This window comes from Pollicipes pollicipes, unplaced genomic scaffold (genome assembly GCF_011947565.3).
Source record: "Pollicipes pollicipes isolate AB1234 unplaced genomic scaffold, Ppol_2.1 Scaffold_5724;HRSCAF=6776_pilon_pilon_pilon, whole genome shotgun sequence".
Lineage (NCBI taxonomy): Eukaryota > Metazoa > Arthropoda > Thecostraca > Pollicipedomorpha > Pollicipedidae > Pollicipes > Pollicipes pollicipes.
This window is the reverse complement of record NW_023596746.1, coordinates 2,153,592-2,174,279: the sequence shown is the minus strand read 5'-3', so window position 1 is coordinate 2,174,279 and position 20,688 is coordinate 2,153,592. Positions and strand designations below refer to the sequence as shown.

The window sequence follows — 20,688 nt, the reverse complement described above, 5'->3', positions numbered from 1 at the left end:
CGTAAAACGATCATTGCGTTTTTGTTTACCCGTATAAGTTATCACACGATCGTGCTTTGCCTCTCGCGAACGATCTGGCGTGATCTGCCGGCCCATTCATTTGTTTGCCGGGTGGGATACAGCCGAGACCAGCTGACAGTTGGTCTTGGTCGTGACGGGCCAGGCCGGCCGGCGTCCTGTCCAAGTGACTGGGGAAGTGGCAGGCCGACGATGTGGACGGCACCAGCGGCGCACTCCGGGCATTCGTGATGCGCGCGGCGCCGGCCGGGTTTTAATGACCCGTGGTCCTCGACAGGGCTGTGGCGCTGAGGTTTAAAGGTGCTCTATCAGCTACCGTAAAAGGGCAGCGCTGTGCATGCCGGTGTCGTTGACGTATTCGGGGTGTGACCGCACGCGACCACGACCGCGCCAAGCCGGTGAAGCTCGAGCCGCGGGCGCCAGCCGGCCCCAGCGGTCGGGATGAGCGACGCCAGTGATCCTCGTGGCGCTCTGCAACGCCACGAGCCGTCCGGCCGTGGCCACTGACGCTCGGGCCGTGTCGGCTCGACGGCTGCAAACCGTGCACCCCAGCCGGTCCAGTTTACCGTCCAGGTCCAGCCGGTCGGTGGGCCGTGCCGGGGAGCGTGGCCGCCGCTCGGCCCGTTATGGGGCCCCCGGGGGACTCCCAGCGCCGGCCGGCCGACGTCTGGCTCGGGAGGCGGCGCGCGCCTGCAGCTCCCGGTGCCTCCCCGCTGGACCCCGGCCGTCCCAGGCGCGCCGCGGCGTGGCAGCGGTACGCCGCGTGCGAGGTGGCACCGTGAGGGCGTGAGGGTGGGGCAGCGCGCGGCCAAGGGCGCCAGGCGCGGCAGCGTCTGAAGACGGCAAGCAAAATGCGCACGCTTCTCGATCGCTGACATGGACATACAGCTTCGCGAATTCTTTGGGCTGTGCTGCTCATGTCAAACGTATTTTTAGACGCAGCAGATCGATGTTGTATCATTGCTCCGGTTTGTTATCTTTATGGTGTTTTTAGTGCCCGGAAATCGCTACTGGAGATGAAGACATATGACGCCAGTGATGAGGCGGCATCGATATTGTAGTGGGGAAGCTGCGCGTCTGGGAAACCAGAGGCACCGGGTTCGATTCTTCGCGGCGCCCGACGCTTTTGCCGGGGTGAGAGGCAAGCGACACCATATAGCCTTAGCAACTGAGTGCGTTATGAAGCCCCAATTACTGACGCCAGTAATGAACTGAATCGGAAGAATCGTATTGCAATGCTGCAACGGGTCAGCCTACTCAGCTACCGACCATTGGCGTATGCCTGCTTCAGCCGGGTTGATTGCGTGACGCTTGCTCGGAGGAGTGTCGAAGATTATCGAGCTGTCGCGGTTCCGCGAGCCCCGGGCGGTGCCAGCGGCGCTGCCAGAGCCGCCTGGCTCCGTTCCAGCGGCATACGCCGACCGATGCACGCCCGTATCATCGGACCCTCCGCTAACGCGCGCGTTCGCGTGCTGGCCCCAGCGGCAGCTGGAACGAACTGGAACTGGGTTGGAGCGAGCAGGATGGACCGAACGGTAGCGAGGACGCTTCGTGGTCCCGTAGCCGAGCTAGATCGCGAGTGTGCAACATTTGGCTGACGCGCACCGGTGAGTGATGGTGGGACGGCCCGGACAGGTTCTATCCAGAAATCGGGCATCGGCTCTTGTGCGTGTGTTCGACTATTTCAGTGGGATCGATTCACTGTAGGTTCATCATTGCGCAGCTCATTCCAACCACGATTGGTGACGACACCAAGCTCTTGTCGGTGAAGTCATATACTTTTATCAAAAAAAGCAATGGCCTCCACTTGAAAAAGCTGAACAAATCGCGAGGCCCAATTTCGGATGAAGTTTTCAGTTACGTGCACAAAAATGGAAAGGTTTGTTTAACTCCTCTCTGCGCCCTGCGTTTCACATTCCGCTTGAAGTGGCGGCATATGGGATGATGCTAAGCGCTCCTGACCTGCAGTATAGCCACGCCCACAACGTCAACGTGCCATTTTGTGAACTGACCGTTGGCGTTGAGTGATACAAAATGTCAGCTACGATTTGCTTTACTTGTACAGATGTAGGCCAAGGGGAGGGCGAGGGACCAGTCGCCCCATCAACGGGTTTGAGGGCGTCCCTGTTAATCTCAAGGCCTCCACAGGAAGCCGTGCTGATCCCCTAAACATCCAAGGTTTCCCCAAAACAGCTGTCTTGGACCTGCGTGGGCCGCTTGTGGACCCATTGCACCTGCAGGGGTTGCCAGCCGGCCAAAATGCAGTGCAATGGTTATATCTGCGGGCCGCAGTGCTATAGGGACAGGAGAGGCCGTCCAAATTCCTCTCCTTCCCCAACACACCTTGTCCAGGGCAGTCTGGAACATAGCTGTTATGAACTCGCACCGTCGCGACAAGGTCTGGAACTGCTTTTTCACATTTTACGTTGCAGTATACTTTGCAGTAATATCAGCTTAAACTGTGCACTGTTGTCTAGACTTCTGGCCCGAACCCCGTTTTGCGTGCCGGCTGTTTTTCGTTGGTCGTTCACTAGGGCTAAAAACTTTTGGTAGGTATTTAAGGTACTAAGGCGCACAAGCTGATGTAGTTTGTGTAGCTTTTTAAACCACGGCTTCCTTCCAATTTGCCTCAGAGGTTTCTTGAGTATCCAAACGCGGTGCACAGCTGCCTGTTTCATTTCACCCCTTTGTGGAGTGAAGTGACGTAACAGTTATGTCTTCTTTTAATGTTTCTATATTCCTTTGGTAACGTTAACTCATGACACACAGTTAGGCCCATCTTGACTCCACTTTATGCAGAAAACTGAGAACTCGCGTCTTGACGCGTACATGGATGAAAGCGAAACATCACCCAGTCCGTCTCAGAACTCCCTAACACGTTACAACAGCCGGAGATCAGCTGGCCGAAGCGTTGCGTGCATGCCAACATACGGGACGAGGAGGACAGTCCGAACAATTATTCGATCCATGATACTAGTGCCTTGTTTCAGTGCTTTTATAAAACTATGACAGGCATTTGTGATGAAACAGCTTCACCTCATTTTACGTTGGTTAATTGATTGTAAGTGATCAGTAGACAAACTACAGGATAAGTTTGAGCCTAGTAAGTCGGCTGCTTTAAGATGGCTGTTGCTGCGCGGACTCAACCATGAATAAACGCACGGCGGAGACGCCGGCGCCGCCAGGAGGCGCTGGTTGTGACCAGCGGCGGCGGCGGCGCCGGCCGCCAACCGCTGGCCGGCGGGCGGGCGTCGGCCGAGCGGAACGGCCGCCGGCCGCGCCCCGTGGGAAGGCCGGCCGCTCAGCCGGCCGGCCGGCGGACTGGCCACGGTGAAGGGATGCCCGGCGCCGGTCGACGGCGGCCCCGTTGTCACGCCAAGCTGCGGGGCGCCGGCGGGCGGCGGCTCGCTGGTCTGGTGTCGCCCGGAGCGGACGGGAGGCGGTGGGCGGCGGAGGGAGAAGGCTGGGAGCGTGGCCCGTCATGTGGACGGGCGCGGCAGCTGCCAGTGACGCCCGGGCGCGGCTGAAGCCGTGTCGATCGGACCGTGGCCAGGCTAGGCCGTAGTTTGCGAGCGTCGCCCGTGCTCGGTCTGCCCACGCCCTGCCTCCGTGCACCGTGTCTGTGTGTCCGTATCGGGCTGGTCAGTATTCGTACGCTGCGTCCGTGTTCCCGGAGCCGTCTCGTGCAGCCCGTCTGGCCCCGCCTGGCGGCCGGCTGCCCCCGGTGGCAGGGCCGGCCGGCCTGTTCTGCTCGGCCGCCGATCCGATGGAGCGGTAAACTGGGCGGCCGTCGGTGGCCGCTCGGCCGGCCGGCCGGCACCGGAGGCCGGCCGCGCTCGCCCGCGCCGCAGCCGCCGCCGCCCGCCGTTGTCCGGCACCGCTACGCTGCGCCCGTGGTCGCGCTGCCGGAAAGTGGACCGGCTTCGGCACCTCCCGCTGGAGCCGGGCTGCCGTGGAGCTTGACAACCGAACTATGGCATTGTGCTGGTGCGGCGGTGCCCGGGATCGGTCGGCGTCCGGTCGCCGTCAGACGCGGTGACGGCCGAGCCGGTGGAGCCAGGCCGACTGTAGCGGCCTCCGGTCGCCGCCAGACCCGGTGACGTTGAGCCGGTGGAGCCAGACCGACCGCAGCGACCTCCGGTCGCCGTCAGACTCGGTGACGTCGAGCCAGTGGAACCAGACCGACTGCAGCGATGGTGGCGTCATCGGAGCGCTTGTTGAACGTATTGGGTCCGGTGATAAATGGGCGCTTGCCTTTTCTTTTGTTCGTCTAAACAGCTGGTGGGCGTTTTACGAGGTACAATACGTGTTCGCACGTATGATGGCATTGTACGGCACGAAATATGACCCGCTGTTATTGCGGACGAGACTCTGGTGAGCGGTACAGGCTGACTGGACTTTGACCCGCGTCATGAGCTCAGGGGAACAAGCCACAAGCCCCGCACACCATTTGATCTGATCACAAAACCCTCAAAATTAGCGCGCAAATTGATGTCATCGTGTAGTGTTCTCGTGTTTCCAGGTTTGAATTATGCGGGTGGTGTATCTCTGGGGCAGCGCTAAAAATCGCATTCTTTGTATCTATCAGTCACCATCTGAGACCTGGCTTCGACGAAGCATTTGGTGGCTGTGCTGTGCTGTTGGCAGGACACGCCGACCGCTGGCTGAGCTACCACCGGTACACATCTGAGACCTGGCTTTGATGACACATTTGGTGGCTGTGCTGTGCTGTTGGCAGGACACGCCGACCGCTGGCTGAGCAGCCATCGGTACTCGTCTGAGACCTGGCTTTGATGACACATTTAGTGGCTGTGCCGTGCTGTTGACAGGACACGCCGACCGCTGGCTGAGATGCCGCCGGTATTCATCTGAGACCTGGCTTTGATGACACATTTGGTGGCTGTGCTGTGCTGTTGGCAGGACACGCCGACCGCTGGCTGAGCTGCCACCGGTACTCATCGCACTGCGCCGGTCCGTAGACGAGTGGTTCATCCTCGGGATGTGGAGCCTGCGCTAACACTGATCATATGCTGGCACGATTATATGTGGCCTTTTTGGCAGACGCTTTCTTGCACTGCTCAAAGCAACCATGCAAACGCTGGACGCCTGCGTTTTAACTCTGATATGGATTGCATCGCTCTTTTATTATAGAAATAGTAGCAGACAGCGACGCCTGATGTGTCTGACGTATAATTTCCCACAGAGTGCATTGCGCTAGCCTTTCATGCTATTTTAAACTCGTCTGATGTAACAGGACGTGCTGTCCCCCAGAAGGTCATATGAAAGTCCAAAACACGTCCCCAACTGCATCTGTTTCGTGGATGAGCTGCCGCGATGTACCGTGGTCTGGCTGGGACGGCCATTTTGGTGAATTCCGATTGTCACCTGGCTTTTGTGTTCGAACTCTGATGTCGGTTCCAGCCAGGGGCGTGTGCAGGATTACACGGTGTGTGTGGGGGGGGGGGAGGGAGGGGGGCAAGCGCAGCTGAATTCCTTCACTGGGTATCCAGTTCAGCGCACCACGGGCGCACCAGAATGGCTGCATGGCAAAAAGTGATATCGCCTGTTCCCCATATTCTTGTTTTTGCTCGTCTACCCCGAAATTTTACTGCCAACATTTATTCGCGCACATAGTGATGCATGGAAAGCACGACAGATGAGGGCGCGCGTCCCCGTTAGACCGCGGTGTATACGCCCCAGTTTGCAGCCGTACGGGCGTTGTTTGGACGCGCGCGGCTGCACTCATGAGATCGTGGTCTGCGCGGGTCCGTTTATGACACAAACACCGGGCATTATGCCGCGGACCCTGTCAAGTGTCAGCCGTCCTTGAGCGGCCGGACGGATCTGACACAGCTGCTCAGACTGGTGCCATTAATCCCGTCTATCGCTGTTGCTGTGCTGCGCTGTTGCTGAACGGCTGTCGTGCCACTTTGCTACATCTGTGCCGCTATGCTGTGGCTTTGCCTCGGCGCCGTTGCGTCACTGCCGTATCTGCTGTCCCGTCCTGTGACCGGCGGTGCTGCGGTGCCACTGCCGTGTCGCTGCTGCGCCACTGCTGCATGGCTGCCGTGCGTCTACCGTACCGCTGCTGTCTCGTCGCGGTGCGGCCGCCGTGCTGTTGCGATGTCACTGCCGTGCTGGGCGGCGGCGGCGGCGGCGGCGGCGGCCGGCCCCACTAGCGCGGTTGCACTGCTGGGGCGTCGGGCCGTCGGCAGCGGCCGCCTGGGAGCCGCGTCGTCCGGCTTCGCACGGCAGTACGGCGCTGGGGGTCGAGGCGCCGCCCAGGACTGCGGCTGACGAGAATGGCACGCGCGGCGCGGCGCCCACTGGCGAGGCAGGACCCTGTAGCCAGGAGACGGACCACAGTACGGCTCGGTGGCGCGAAACCCGTCCGTAGAGCGGGGCCTCTCAGATCCAGGGTAATGGATGCGCTCAGATACGGGTCACGAATCGACACCATCGGGCTCAGGAAATGGATGCGTGAGGTGCATGCTGTTTTTCAACGTGGGTCAACGTGGTACTCCGCATCCTCTGCATTCCGTCTGGTCTTCAGTGGCTTCTTTTTGCCTGGAGCGGAATGTCGCCGGTGCGACTGGTCGTGACTCGCGCATCGCTGTCCGACACTGGCTGTGAGACTCCCGGTCATGAGCTGCGAGCGCCGCCCCAGGATTTCGAGGACTGGTCGTCACGCCGCCCCAGGAGGTGGAGGACTGGTCGTCACGCCGCTCTAGGAGCTGGAGGACCGGTCGTCACGCCGCCCCAGGAGCTGGAGGACTGGTCGTCACGCCGCTCTAGGAGCTGGAGGACTGGTCGTCACGCCGCCCCAGGAGCTGGAGGACTGGTCGTCACGCCGCCCCAGGAGGTGGAGGACTGGTCGTCACGCCCCCCGCCCCAGGAGGTGGAGGACTGGTCGTCACGCCGCCCCAGGAGCTGGAGGACTGGGTCGTCACGCCGCCCCAGGAGGTGGAGGACTGGTCGTCACGCCGCCCCAGGAGGTGGAGGGACTGGTCGTCACGCCGCCCCAGGAGCTGGAGGGACTGGTCGTCACGCCGCCCCAGGAGCTGGAGGACTGGTCGTCACGCCGCCCCAGGAGCTGGAGGACCGGTCGTCACGCCGCCCCAGGAGCTGGAGGACTGGTCGTCACGCCGCTCTAGGAGCTGGAGGACCGGTCGTCACGCCGCCCCAGGAGCTGGAGGACCTGTCGTCACGCCGCTCTAGGAGCTGGAGGACTGGTCGTCAGCCCGCCCCAGGAGCTGGAGGACTGGTCGTCACGCCGCCGCCCCAGGAGTGGAGGACTGTCGTCACGCCGCCTAGGAGCTGGAGGACCGGTCGTCACGCCGCTCTAGGAGCTGGAGGACTGGTCGTCACGCCGCTCTAGGAGCTGGAGGACCGTGTCGTCACGCCGCTCTAGGAGCTGAGGACTGGTCGTCACGCCGCCAGGAGCTGGAGGACTGGTCGTCACGCCGCCCCAGGAGCTGGAGGACTGGTCGTCACGCCGCCCCAGGAGCTAGGACGGTCGTCACGCCGCCTAGGACTGGAGGACTGGTCGTCACGCCGCCTAGGAGCTCGAGGACTGGTCGTCACACCTGAATACCCCGTCGCTGGGACCGTGTGGCCGCGCTGGCGGCGAGAGAACTGGACCTGTTCACCGTCATCGCCTCCCCTCCCCCGTCCCCTCCTATCTCACCGGCTCAGTGCCAGCGCCGTGGCATGGCAGGTCTTGGAATGTTACTCAAGGGTTGGTTTGCGTAAAGCCAGAAGTGGTCGGCATTGTTGCGAGACGGTAGGCGGCGTTTGTCCCGAGTGGCTCCACCTCGTGTCAGCGACATTCCTGGCTCACCAGCTGTGATTAGGTCGTCGGCAGTCCCTTCGGCGGTAATTATTGTCGGCAGCCGCCCCTTCGCTTGACCTGGTGCTCGTCCTCAGCCTTCAGGCATGACCGAGCGGTGAGACCGGCGGCTCGCGGGTGAGCGGCGTTCGCCGCCGGCCGGCGCTGGCGCCGCTCTGGGGGCCGCCAGCGGAACCGTGACGCCGCCGGCCCGTTGACCGGCCTCCGCCGCTGGCGCCGCTCTGGGGGCCACCAGCGGGACCGTGACGCCGCCGGCCCGCTGACCGGCTTCCGCCGCTGGCGCCGGCGCCAGCGGCGGTGGTGGACTGCCTGTCCATATGGCCGCCGCTGCCGTCTCGTGACGGGGCGTGGGGCGGGACGGGACACAGAAAGGACTAAATACCCCCGAGAGTGGCCGGCCGACGACTGCATGCTGTTCACGCGGCCGGCCGGGCCGATCCGCTCTGTAGCCGGGTATCGACCGGGCCGCGTGTGATGGCCAGCCTTTTAAAGCGGCCCATGCCGCGTGGGCGGGCCGGCCGGCAGCGACGGGCCTGAGGGACCGGGCTGGACGGCCGAGCGGCGGCGCCCGTGTCCGGGCCGGGCTCGGACAGAGGCGCCCCGCGCGCCGGCGGAGGAGAGTTGCTGCCGGGTGATCGCTCGCTGCCGGCGCCGGGTGGAGCGCTGCTCCATCGGTCTGGCCTCCGGCCGCTGGCTGCCCAGCGATCCATCTCGTGCCGCGGCGCGGGAGGGGTTGGGTGGGGTGGGGTGGGCGCTGGGGGGGGGGGGGGGGGGGGCGGTCTCGCCAGCGGCGTGGCCGACAGCCGATCCGGCCCGGCTGATGACCCAGCTGATCGAAACCGTCCGCGAAGTCGTCCCGCCGCGCTCCGGCGTTATCGCCAACGACGTCGGCCGAACGAGCACGGCGCGTCAGGCCCGGCCTCTTGCGAGAGGCGAGTGGCCCGCGGGGGAGACAAGTTCATCAGCGGTGATGACCCGGAGAGGGCGGCCATTAGAGCTGGTGACGCCGAGAGGGATGGTCTCTGGATGGGGTCACCCACAGAAGGGCGATGATTAGATGGCGAACGGAGGTAGGGATCGCCGTTAGAGGTGATACACACCAAACGAAGGTTGTCATCTGTATCCTTCGAAGAGTGTCGGCTAGAACGCGACGGATCGAACTGTTCGGATGTGATGGTGTCAGTGGGGGAGCGGTCAGCGCAGGACGGACGGATGGGAGCCACCGTCGCTGGTCCGCCACAGTCAGATGAGAGCCGCCGGCGCTGGCCCGCCACAGTGAGATGGGAGCCATCAGCGCTGGCCCGCCACAATGAGAGCCGCCGGCGCTGGCCCGCCACAGTGAGATGGGAGCCGCCGGCGCTGGTCCGCCACAGTCGAAGACACCGACCCGCTCGGCTGTCGGGGCGTCCGTGTCGGACGGACATCGACCGGTGCTCTGATTGCGGCCGGTCGCTCGCCGTCCGCCGTCGACAGAGCGCCGCGCGCCTGATGACGGGCGCCGCCAGAAGCCATCTGCTGCCGCCGCCGCCGCCGCCACCGCACGCTGGGATCCTGCGGACGCGAGGATTTCCGGTGGGGGACGTCGGCACAGACGGGGCGGGGATGGGAAACGTGACCCCCATGCGTTGCCATCATTCTGTGACATGGGCGGCACGTCAGCTGGCGTGATCCGACATGAACTGACCTGACCTGACACGCGCCCGCTCTGTTGACAGAGGGCGTGCCGAGGGTGCAACTACTTCGGCCCGTGCGGTCGCTACAACGCGCTCGTCATGGAGCTGCTGGGCCCCAGCCTCGAGGACCTCTTCGACCTTTGTGATCGCAAGTTCACCCTCAAAACTGTGTTGTTAATAGCCATTCAATTGGTAAGTGCACCCAGACTTGTCGCAGTGCGCTGACGTGGCTGCCCAATTTACGGGACACTCGCTGGTTGGACGGGCTGTGGGAGCTAAGAAGACCCGCGTAGTGCAGAGAATGTTAGCGCTTAAATGCTATGTTAAGCAGTGTGTGATTTGTATTTTGACCTTGTCCAAGGCAGACCGTTTGCGTGCAAGTTAAGGCACCTGGGAAACACCAGGAATGAGAACATGCCGAAGCAGCACGTCGCCGCTGGCGGGTGTGTGAGAGGCCGCTTTCTACAGGTGCACCTTGACATCTCCGGAGGGCGTTGTGCGTTGTTGTCTTCTAATACGTCCCTAAGCTCTTTGTTTGGTGCGGGCTCATAGCGCACTGTGTGCATCCGCTTGTGTGGGTGGACGGGAGATCTGGTTTCCCATCGCGCCGGCGGTCGGAGGAATCTGGGGGCGGGAGATGAAGCGATACCGGCATATCGCGATGGAATTGTGACACATCTCCGCATCGAACATTTGTGCTGAGATTGGGCGATTGAGCGACCGAAGGGCGGCGTCGGTCAGGGAGCCAGCACGGACGGATGACCCACAGAGGGGCGCCAGATGTATCGGCGTGCGTTACAGGCCCGTAGGGGACGTCACGTGGGCCGACGACGGGGACGGCGGGAGGTGGAGCAGACCCGTACAGGAATGCGATGTGGTCGGTGCAGACCTGCAGGGGAAGTGGCAGCCGGCGAGTCCTGGTGATCGATGCGGAGAAGAATATCAGGAGCTCCAAACTAGTTGATTGACTCAACGGGAAATGCCAGGTTGACCAACTCATACGATCGGCTTAATAGCCGGGAATTGACCGAAATGACTGACCCACAGGACAGTATCAGGTGGGCCTACCCAGATGTTTGAGCCATAGAGAACTGCCAGGCGAACTTACCCAGGTCGCTCACTGACGAAGAAATGTCAGACGGACGTACACAGGCGACCGGCCCTCGGGGGAGATATCGGTGGACCCGCCCAGATGTTTGATCCATAGATTAATGCCAGATGGATCTACCGGATCATGGACCCGTGGATAAATGAATCTCTTGTGAACCTACCCAAATGATTGGCCCATGGGGCAATGTCAGATGAACCTTCTCAAATGACTGAACCACATAGGGACCTACTCAGAGGACGAGCCCATAGAGGAATGCCATTCGGATCGACGTATTAAGCTTCCAGTGCAGCTGAGCTGGACCAGCTTCCGACCTAACTTGTGCACGGCGCCCGGCCACACCAGCGGCTGGGGTCGCAGCGCCAGCGCCGCTGCGTGACTGGACGCTCGGCGAGGACAGCTCCCTCCCGTCACATCGTCACCGACCGTGACAGAGCCGGCTCCGATGACGCGCCGCTCGCCGCCCTGACGGGGTCGGCCGCGAGCGGAGCGTGTGGACGCCCGCCACGACGATTCCACTGTCCGACTCGGGACGATCATTGGAAAAAACTCGCAGACGCAGCCCGCTGGGGCTGGGCCACAGGCGGATCTTCTGGCTGCGCGGCCTGCCTGCACTGCCCAAGCGAATGTGGGGCCGCTGCCGTCTGCTTCGCCCAGTGAAATACGGAATGATCGTGACTGGGGTGGTCATGACCGCACGGCGACGCCTCTTCACGGTGTACATACTGACTCCTCTCGCGGGATGAAAAAAGCGCATTGTCCGGGGCGTGCAAAGTTCCGCACGTATTTCACTCTATTTGTTGTTTTACATACGTGGTAACTTTATGCGCTGTCATCTTGCGGTCGAAGCAATGTGTGTGTGGTGGCCGGTAGAAGTTACCTATAATCATAAAAGTACGTGCATAGTTTGCTTAAGCATTTGCAGGCGTGCTGCGCGGCGCGCTGTTCTTCACAACGACTGATAGTGAGCCAAACAGACGTAATTCGCCGGCATGTGCGTGAAAACCCACACAATACTCTTACGATGCGCCACGGAAGTGAACTGCACCTAGGAATGTTTAAACGCAGTGTCATTTTGCCCAGTCATCCATTCCTAATTGCTCCTTACATCGTCCCCAGCCATGCGGTATGAACCGTGTGTCGTCCCAGCTGTACGGTATGAATTACGTCGTCCCCAGTCATGGGGGCATGAGTATCGTACGTCGTCCCCAGCCATACGGTATGAATTACGTTGTCCCCAGTCATGGGGGCATGAAGTATCGTATGTCGTCCCCAGCCATACGGTGTGAATTACGTTGTCCCCAGTCATGGGGGCATGAAGTGCCGTGTGTCGTCCCGTCATGCGAGTATGTTCTGTGTCAACGGACGAAGGGCGGATATGACACGAACACGGCGGCCGTAATGACACTGACAAGGCTGCTGCAAGACCGACTGTCATCACGACCGGTGGGCGACGACGAATGACTGGTGCGGACAGGTCGGGGCCGAAGTGACAGCCCGCTCCGTCCTGAGGACTCAGGGCGGGCCCGGGTGTCTGTTGCCGGCGGCGGCCGCACGCTCCACACCGCTGACCTGGGCCGGCGGCCCGTTCAAGACCCAGGTCATGAGGTCCGGTCGGAACCTCGGCCAACTCTCCGCTAACCGCCGGCTGAATTCGCCACGCGAGGGCCTCAGATTTGACTCGACTATGAAGGGCGGAGGGGTCACGGGGGTTGGGGGGCAACCACTCACCTCACAGCTCGGAGCGGGCCGAGTTGTGGAGTTTGGCGAGGTGCTCTGTTGCTCTACCCGGGGCAGAGTAGTGTGGCGGCTCCCGTTCATAAGGACGTAATGGTCGGTCTCGTCGGGCTGCTAAGTGTGGCTGAGAGCGCATCGGTGTTTTCTGGGTAATCGGTGGTAGGTGTTGGTCTTGGCTTTGCTGAATGCGGGAGGTTAAATTCTCCGCTCCCGACAATCGCTTCAAGTTCTCTATTGTAGGGCTGAAGTGCTCGGGGACTGCAGGTACGACGCTGCGCCGGAATGTGAGCGCGGCTGTACAAAGAATGCAGCCAAGTCCAGACGGGTTTGTGCCTAAGCAGTGTCGTTTTGTTTTGATCCCAAAGAACAAAGTATCAGTGACGGTAGTGCATTGCCATGCATGAAAACAAATGCTCATTTAGAATAGCAGGTGCTCCTTATCCACTTATCACCTGTCATTTCCTGTTTACCCGATGCCTATCATCGCATTACGATCGATTCACATAATGCCATTAAGGTTTGCGAATGGAAGAACCTTAAAAAGCTGCATCTTTTTCGATACAAAGGACCCATACCAACAACTACCCACATTATCATGCTTACGATATAGGGCAGGGATGCAGTTTCCTGTTCAATTTGGGGGGTTCCTCCACCCCACTTGAGCTGTGGGGGCCAGGCAGCCCCAAACCAGCCCCCAACCTTCTGAAGGAGTGGGCGAGATCCGGAGGGAACCTATTGTGTGCGTATTTGGGGTCTGGCCTTGTCATTTTTGTTAACTAGGTACTTAAACACATTTTTCAAAAACTACACCCCTGACAGAGGGCGTTGAGGATGGCATCCAGTACTAACCCGCCTACTGCTACTCCCACTTTTTACTACATTTTTCGCTTTTCCACGCGCTACTCTCTCGCTAAATCCTACGTCTTTGCAACGTCCCGCTTGTCCGGGGCAGGCTGCACGCGTCAGCCACGAGGGGCCGAAGGGCCCCTGGTAGGGCGCCTGTCGAGCGCCAAGCGCACACCCCGCAGTGGGGTCCCTGCGCGGGCGTTGTCTCGGCGGTAGGGTCCCAGGCGCGTGTAGTCCTGCCTCACCGGAGCGTCAAGCGCATACCCCGCAGAGGGGTCCCTGCGCGGGCGTTGTCCTCGGCGGTAGGGTCCCAGGCGCGTGTAGTCCTGCCTCACCGTCATTCGTTTTCGTTCATTTCATGGCACTGAAATGTTCATTGCTGGTCGAAAGGATCCAATCCCAATAACCAAATAACCAATAGCCAGATGATGTCCAGTGCTCACATGGACGCTCAAGTGCACTCGAGATTATGTCAAACACCATCTGTAATGATATCCGTGCCCGTTGGTGAGTTAAATCTTGTAAAGGCCCATTAGTTACAGTTGTACACTGGGGTAATTGGGATCATCGATTGGTAGTGGGTATACAAGGGCAAATTGTAACCACCAGTCCATTGTATATTGCACCCTCATTCAGGTACACATTGGGTAGGTCGCAGCCGACTTTTCCCGCCACTACTCTAGCAAAACACTAACTCTGAGAAGAGTTGAACTACTGCAAAGTATGAGCACAGCTATGGATAATCATTCTTCAGAACAAACGTGCAGGCGGACTGTCTGCCATGTTGTGCTCGCCCACGTACCGCCGGGCGCAGGCGCTGCCCAAGACATGCAGGCCCTGACCGCTGCCGCAGCCGGTCGTTTAAGAAGCACCTCTAGTTCATAGCCTAACCGACTGGCACGGTGCACGACAAATGTGGACTCACAGGGACCCGAACACACACCGACTCAATGCCAGGCCCGATGTCTGCCGTTCGGGGCACGCTTGGCGGCGATGACGGCGCCGGCGGCACCCATAGCTTCGTCCCAGTTGTGGTCAGTCAGCCAGCGCTGCCGTCGGCTGTGAATTGCTGGTGCCCTGCCGGCCGGGCCCGGTGCGGCGCGGCGCGGCCCGAGCGGCCCCGGCTCCACGAGCGCCGTCTCATGGGGCGGCCTCTGTGCCGAGCCACTTCTGGGTAATCGGCCGGCCCCTCGCTCGCCGCTCGCCACGGCCGTATCGTGCTGCTTTGTCGGGTTGCCAAGTCGCTGACGTACTCGGGCGTGAGGGCTCAGCTGGCGCCGGTCACGTGACGGCGGCCGCGTGGCCGCCTTGTCCGCCGTGCTGGGGAGGCGCGATTAGCCGCACTCCTGCTGAGTGCCGGCCCGTCGCCAGGAGTGCAGCTGTTTTGGTGAAGCTCGTCACTTACGGACGGACCCGTCGCTATCATATCGCCTGAGAGCTGTCCGAGCTCCCTATTTCAGGACGGCATCAGTCGCCTGGTGTCAGGACACGTGTTTTATTTGCGTTTGTTATTTCGGTTTGTGCCAGGTGTGACCAACGAGTGTGACCTCCGTTTGAACTGGCGTACTGCATTACAAGTTGGGGCATGTGGGTGAATTAACCCACATGTTCGATTGTTCGGAAGACAGTCGTGAAATGGCTGGCATGCGCCGGCCACCGGCCAAACCATGCCGCCCGCAGCTCATTACAAGGCACAGATGACCGCCATTTTCGAGCAAGGTATCCAGCACGCTCGGATTTTCTGAAAATATCTTCATTCGGTTGCTCGATATTTGGAAATACGCCGAGTTTGTTAGTTAACCGACGTCCGTCTCGTTTACGTGCTTCGCGTCTCCGGAAGAGCCGATGGCCTGCCTAACGCCGTACTGTGTTGTTTCAGCTGCATAGGATAGAATTCGTACACTCGAAGCATCTAATCTACAGGGACGTCAAGCCCGAGAACTTCCTCATAGGCCGCACTTCGAATAAAAAAGCAAGTCATCCACATCATAGTTTGTAAGTAACGGCAGTACGTGCTTGGCTGCAAAGGTAATTCATGCCTTTGTGGCCAGTGTTAAACCCTGCGGTGCCTTTTGTGTGCAGCTTGGAGAATGTACTGGTGAGATGTAACTTGATAAGCAGGAGATTTGCCGTGCGTTTTTCCATCGTTGTTCCGTTTCGTGGGAAATCTAATGTCCGGCATTGTGAGGTCTTCCACTGTTCGGCGTTCCTTCCATGCTTACTTAATGACACGTCAATCTCACCCGGCAGATTTCGGCCTAGCCAAGGAGTACATAGACCCGGAGACCCACCCGCCACATCCCCTACCGGGAGAACAAGAGTCTGACCGGCACCGCCCGCTACATGAGCATCAACACACACTTGGGCAAAGGTGAGGCGACCGGCGCGGCGCGGCAGGCTCGCCCGAGAGAACGCTGCCGGTGCGGCGCGACGGGCTCGCCCGGAGGACACTGCCGACGCGGCGCGGCGGGCTCGCTCGGAGGACACTGCCGAGCAGCGCGGCGGGCTCGCCCGGCGAACGCTGCCGACGGCGCAGCGGGCTCGCCCGGAGAACGCTGCCGACGCGGCGCGGCGGGCTCGCCCGGAGGACACTGCCGACGCGGCGCGGCGGGCATCGCCCGGAGAACGCTTCCGGCGCGGCGCGGCAGACTCGCCCGGAGAACGCTGCCGGTGCGACGCGGCAGACTCGCCCGGAGAACGCTGCCGGTGGCGGCGCGGCGGGCTTTCCCCAGAGATCGCTGCCGTGCGGCGCGTCAGGCTCGCCCGGAGGACGCTGCCGGCGCGGCAGGCTCGCCCGGAGGACACTGCCGGCGCGGCGCGGCAGGCTCACTCGGAGAAGCCGCCGGCGTAACAGGCTCGCCTGGAGGACACTGCCGGCGCGGCGCGAGAGGCCTGCTCGGAGAACGTTTGTCGGCGCGGCGCGCGGTCCCTTGCGGAGCTGCCGTGCACCGGTCGGCGCCGCCCACGTCAGAGGTCAGCGCGGCCTGCTGCGGTCTGTCGGGATTATATCCGAGGTTGCCTGATAGCTCCGGAGATGGGGGCTGGAGTGGGACGTTCTGGCTGCCGGCGAAACCGACGACAGCGAGGCATGGTCTTAGCTTGCCGAAACGACCCGGAACGGGTGTTGTTGGGTGGTGTGGGGCAAAGTTAATGACCTGGTCGAGGGAAAATCGGCGATCCGTGCTGCCGGGACCCAGAGCGGCCTGACGGCAGGCCGCTCTGGACCTGTCCTCGGCCGCGCCTGGGACCCGTCCTCGGCCCGCGCCTGGGACCTGTCCTCGGCCGCGCCTGGGACCCGTCCTCCGCTGCGCCTGGGACCTGTCCTCGGCCGCGCCTGGGACCTGTCCTCGCGCCGCGCCTGGGACCTGTCCTCGGCCGCCGCTTGGGACCGTCCTCGGCCGCGCCTGGGACCCGTCCTCGGCCCGCGCCTGGGACCTGACCCGCCGCGCCTGGGACCTGTCCTCGGCCAGCGCCTGGTACCCGTCCTCGGCCGCGCCTGGGGCAGCCGGCGCCGGTGTCGGTGTCGGAGCACTCTGACGGTAGGCGACCCAGCGCGCAGGGAGCCAGCCGCGGCTTGGCTTGGCCTGGCCCGGCCATCGACCGGACGGCGCGGCCGGATTACCTGCCGCCCAGCTGGTATGGATCTCGGCCGGGCCATCGCGCCGGCCGGCCCGCCGCCGACGTATTGACGCGCGAATCAGGAGGCGGCCGTGCTCGCCGCGGCGCCGCCGACTCATTCTGGAGTGATGCATCGGTTGTGTGGTCTGTACGTTCTGTAGCGCAGCTGGTCCAGCTACAGCTACAAATAGTTCAGCTGCAGCTGCAACCGGCCCAACTTCAGCTACAAATAGTCCATCTACAGCTACAACTGGTCCAGACAGTTCCAGGCGGATGTGGCGGTTATCTTGAATGGGGGCAGATCACTGGCTCAACTCACTGACTCACTGACTCACTGACTCACTCACTCCTCACTCACTCACTCACTCACTCACTCACTCACCCACTCACTCACTCACCCACTCACTCACTCACTCACTCACTCACTCACTCACTCACTCACTCACTCACTCACTCACTCACTCACTCACTCACTCACTCACTCACTCACTCACTCACTCACTCACCTCACTCACTCACTCGCTCACTCACTCACTGGCTTCACCATCTGAACAGATGATGGTTGTGCGCCGGCTCAGCAATCCGTTCGAAACACGTCAATCACCGTCGTGGCTTGCAGTGCTCAAGCTGTGTTAGTATAGGTAGGTCATGTCTGGGGATTGCTGGATTCCCCACAGAGCGATTGGAAGACAGATATGTCTGTGGGAAGTCCCTGGAGCAAGTATATTGAGCCATGTATGGACGTCCGGTTACCACGCGCTCTCTGATGACCTTCGATCTGCTTCGGGGTGGAGGGGAAGTGTGCCGCTCCGGCTCCGGTCCCATTTCCGGGTCCGGCTCCGGCTCCGGCTCCGGCTCCGGCTCCGGCTCTGGGTTTCATCTAGCCTCAGCTCGGGCTCGGCTCGGGCTCGGCCGGGCTCGGGCTCGGCTCGGCTCGGGCTCGGGCCCGGGCTCGGGCACCGGCCCCGGCCCCGGCCCCGCCCCGGCCCCCGGCCCCGGCCCCGGCCTCTCCCCGCCGCTGATGTCGAGCATCGTCAGCTGGCCGTGTGCGCGTGGACTCACTGGCGACTCTCCGTGGTGACGCCGCCATGTCCCCGGAAGTATAGCGTTGGCTCGGCTCTGGCGCGCAGGCGGCCGCCAAAGCCGCCCCAGGGCCAGATGAGATGTTGATGTGAAACGAGCCATCGCTGCAGAAGAGTGACGCCGTGAGAGACGATATGAGCCCCACGGGCGCGCTGGCCCATCACCAGCGTCGCGCTCGCCCGGCCCCCACCGGCAGCGGCGGTGACGCCGTGGGAGGCGATATGAGCCCCATGGTCGTGCGCTGGCCCCAGTCACCAGCGTCGCGCCCCGTGCGGCCCCCACCGGCAGCGGGGACAGGCCTGCAGGACACGGCTCTGCGGATTCATCCGGCGCTGGCCGCCGGGGTTGTTCCGCCCGGGACCGGTGGTGTGTGTTTTTGTGGGCACGCGGTCATCCTGTTGTGCTTGTTTGGCGACGGCAAAACCGTGGTGTCCGCTCTGCTTCTCGGTTCATAAAGCAAGAGCAGGGAAAACGGCAGGGATGCCACTTTGGAAACGGACTTTGTGGATACAAGGCTTGAGAGCATACGCAGTGTTTTTGAAGCTAAATTCTTTAGGTTCTGGTGGTCGTGGGCAGTGCGGTGTGCAGTGACGGGGTGAATACTTTCCTTCCGGAGCGTACCTCGTGCTAGGTTTTGTTTGAACGCCACCGTAAACGTGGCCCATCATTGTTCTTCGAACGTATCCGCAAAGGCATGAATAGGCCTGTGCTCTTCTCTTTTTGTCCATGCATGGTTTCATGGCGAATTTGTCCCCGGCTGAATTTCACGTGCATATGATGACGAAGTCGAAGCGTGGTCTCTGACGCTGCGCAGCGCCGCATCTGCGGTTGCCGGTTTGTGGCACTGTATTACGTCGTTTGATGACCTGTTGACACGCACCCACGGCCTGTGTTTCAGAGCAAAGCCGGAGGGATGACCTTGAGGCGCTGGGTCACATGTTCATGTACTTCCTGCGCGCAGCCTGCCCTGGCAGGCCTACGGCCGAGACCTCAAGGAGCGGTACCAGAAGATCGGCGACACCAAGCGCGCCACGCCCGTCGAGTCCTCTGCGAAAACTACCCAGGTTAGAGGCAGGTGCTCCGACTGGACTCCACCGCTATCACGACCCGGGTCGGGCGGCTCGCGGGGGCGGAGGCTCGGTGAAAAGGGGAGTTTAGGGACGACTTGCTCACGAGGGCGCCTACAAATCTGTCCTGGTGAGGAGGTGGCCTCGCTTGGGCTCTGCAAAATCGGTAAACAATAGAGATGAATTCCTTCCGTGCAAATCAGTCTGCCGACATCTCGGCGCCCGTAACGTGATGGCGGGCGAAGCCACAAAGCTGATGATTGTGGTCAGCAGCCTCCGGTTCAGAGGTGACTGGAGGTGGATAACGTGACGATGCTCGGGTGGCAGCCTCCGGTTCAGGGGTGACATGAGATAGATCACGTGACGATGCTCGGGTGGCAGCCTCCGGTTCATGGGTGACATGAGATAGATCACGTGACGATGCTCGGGTGGCAGCCTCCGGTTCAGGGGTGACATGAGATAGATCACGTGACGATGCTCTGGTGGGAGCCTCGGCTCATGGCTGACATGATATAGATCATGTGACGATACTCGGGTGGCAGCTCGTGGCTGAGGTCTGGTGAGTTAAGTGAGGTAGCCCAAGGGTTTCCCCTCTTGTTCATGGCTTAAACAGGGGCGGCTCTATTTATTTCGGGTTGGAGACAGGATATTCCAGGGGGTCCCCTGGACTAAATGGAGTCTATTCACCGGGGGGGGAGGGAGGGGGGGGGGGGGGGGGGGGGAGCTCCTGGGCGATGTCGCATTTAAGAGCTAGATGAACCGACGGTGTATGCCCCTTATCAAATGGTTGCGTGCATCACATCCATGTAATATCCAGAATGAGGGCCTTCTGATCATCCAGCAAAGGGCCTCGCTTTTCTTCAACGGGGCTTGTCCCAGAAAAGGGTCTCCTGATGCAGACAGGACCCCCAAAAGGTGCTTTTTCATGAAGGGGCCTCCAAGTCCAGCGAGGGGCGCGCGTTATTCCAAAACAGGCATCTCGATATGGAACTGCGGCCATCTGATACATGACCGGGACCTCCTGTTCCAGTAATGGGGCCTCCTTAATGTTGAAAGTGTCTCCTAACCCGGAACAGCGGCCTCCTAGTTTGCAACGATGGCCACCGTAGCCAGCAAATGGGCTTCCTTAAGATCACACCAGGTGCACCAATCTAAAGGATGGTCTACCTTATCCATAAAGGTAGAATCATGATACAGAAATGGGCCTCTTGACATAACAGAGTCTTTTGAGTCCGATTATTACTCTCCTGCCTGGTCATGGAGGCCTCGATCTGAGCATTGGCAATCTGCGGCAGCTGCAATGCCTTTTGTTTGGAAACAAGCAGCCTCTCAAAACCTTTGAGGGGAAAACCGTACTCTTGCCCCGGGGGGGGGGGGGACTGCCCCTCCCCCCCCCATTCTGCGCCGCCCCTGGGGCTCAGTGTGCTGAGCCTCAGACTGTATTCAGAAACCGGGGTTGGTGCCAACTCGCCTGATCAGGATGCCGCGCGGCCGGCGTGACGCTGCCCCCCGTCCTGTCCTGGCCACCCACCGGCGCCGGGGGAGCACGCCTCCCTTCCGCGTCTTTCCGTTTGAGGCCGGCGCCCGAGCTGGGCCCGGTGGCCGCGTATCGAGCTTTCGGCGGCGGCCAGCGGCCGGCCGGCCGGCGGTGCGGCCGTGCTCGCGTATTGACGTGTGCGTGACACGCTG

At 61.3% G+C, this 20,688-nt stretch overlaps 1 pseudogene; it reads left to right on the top strand.

Moving 5' to 3' along the window:
* LOC119102297 (casein kinase I-like) overlaps positions 1–19,001 on the top strand; it is a 29,391-nt pseudogene extending 10,390 nt beyond the window's left edge.
* The last annotated feature ends 1,687 nt before the right edge of the window (positions 19,002–20,688 follow it).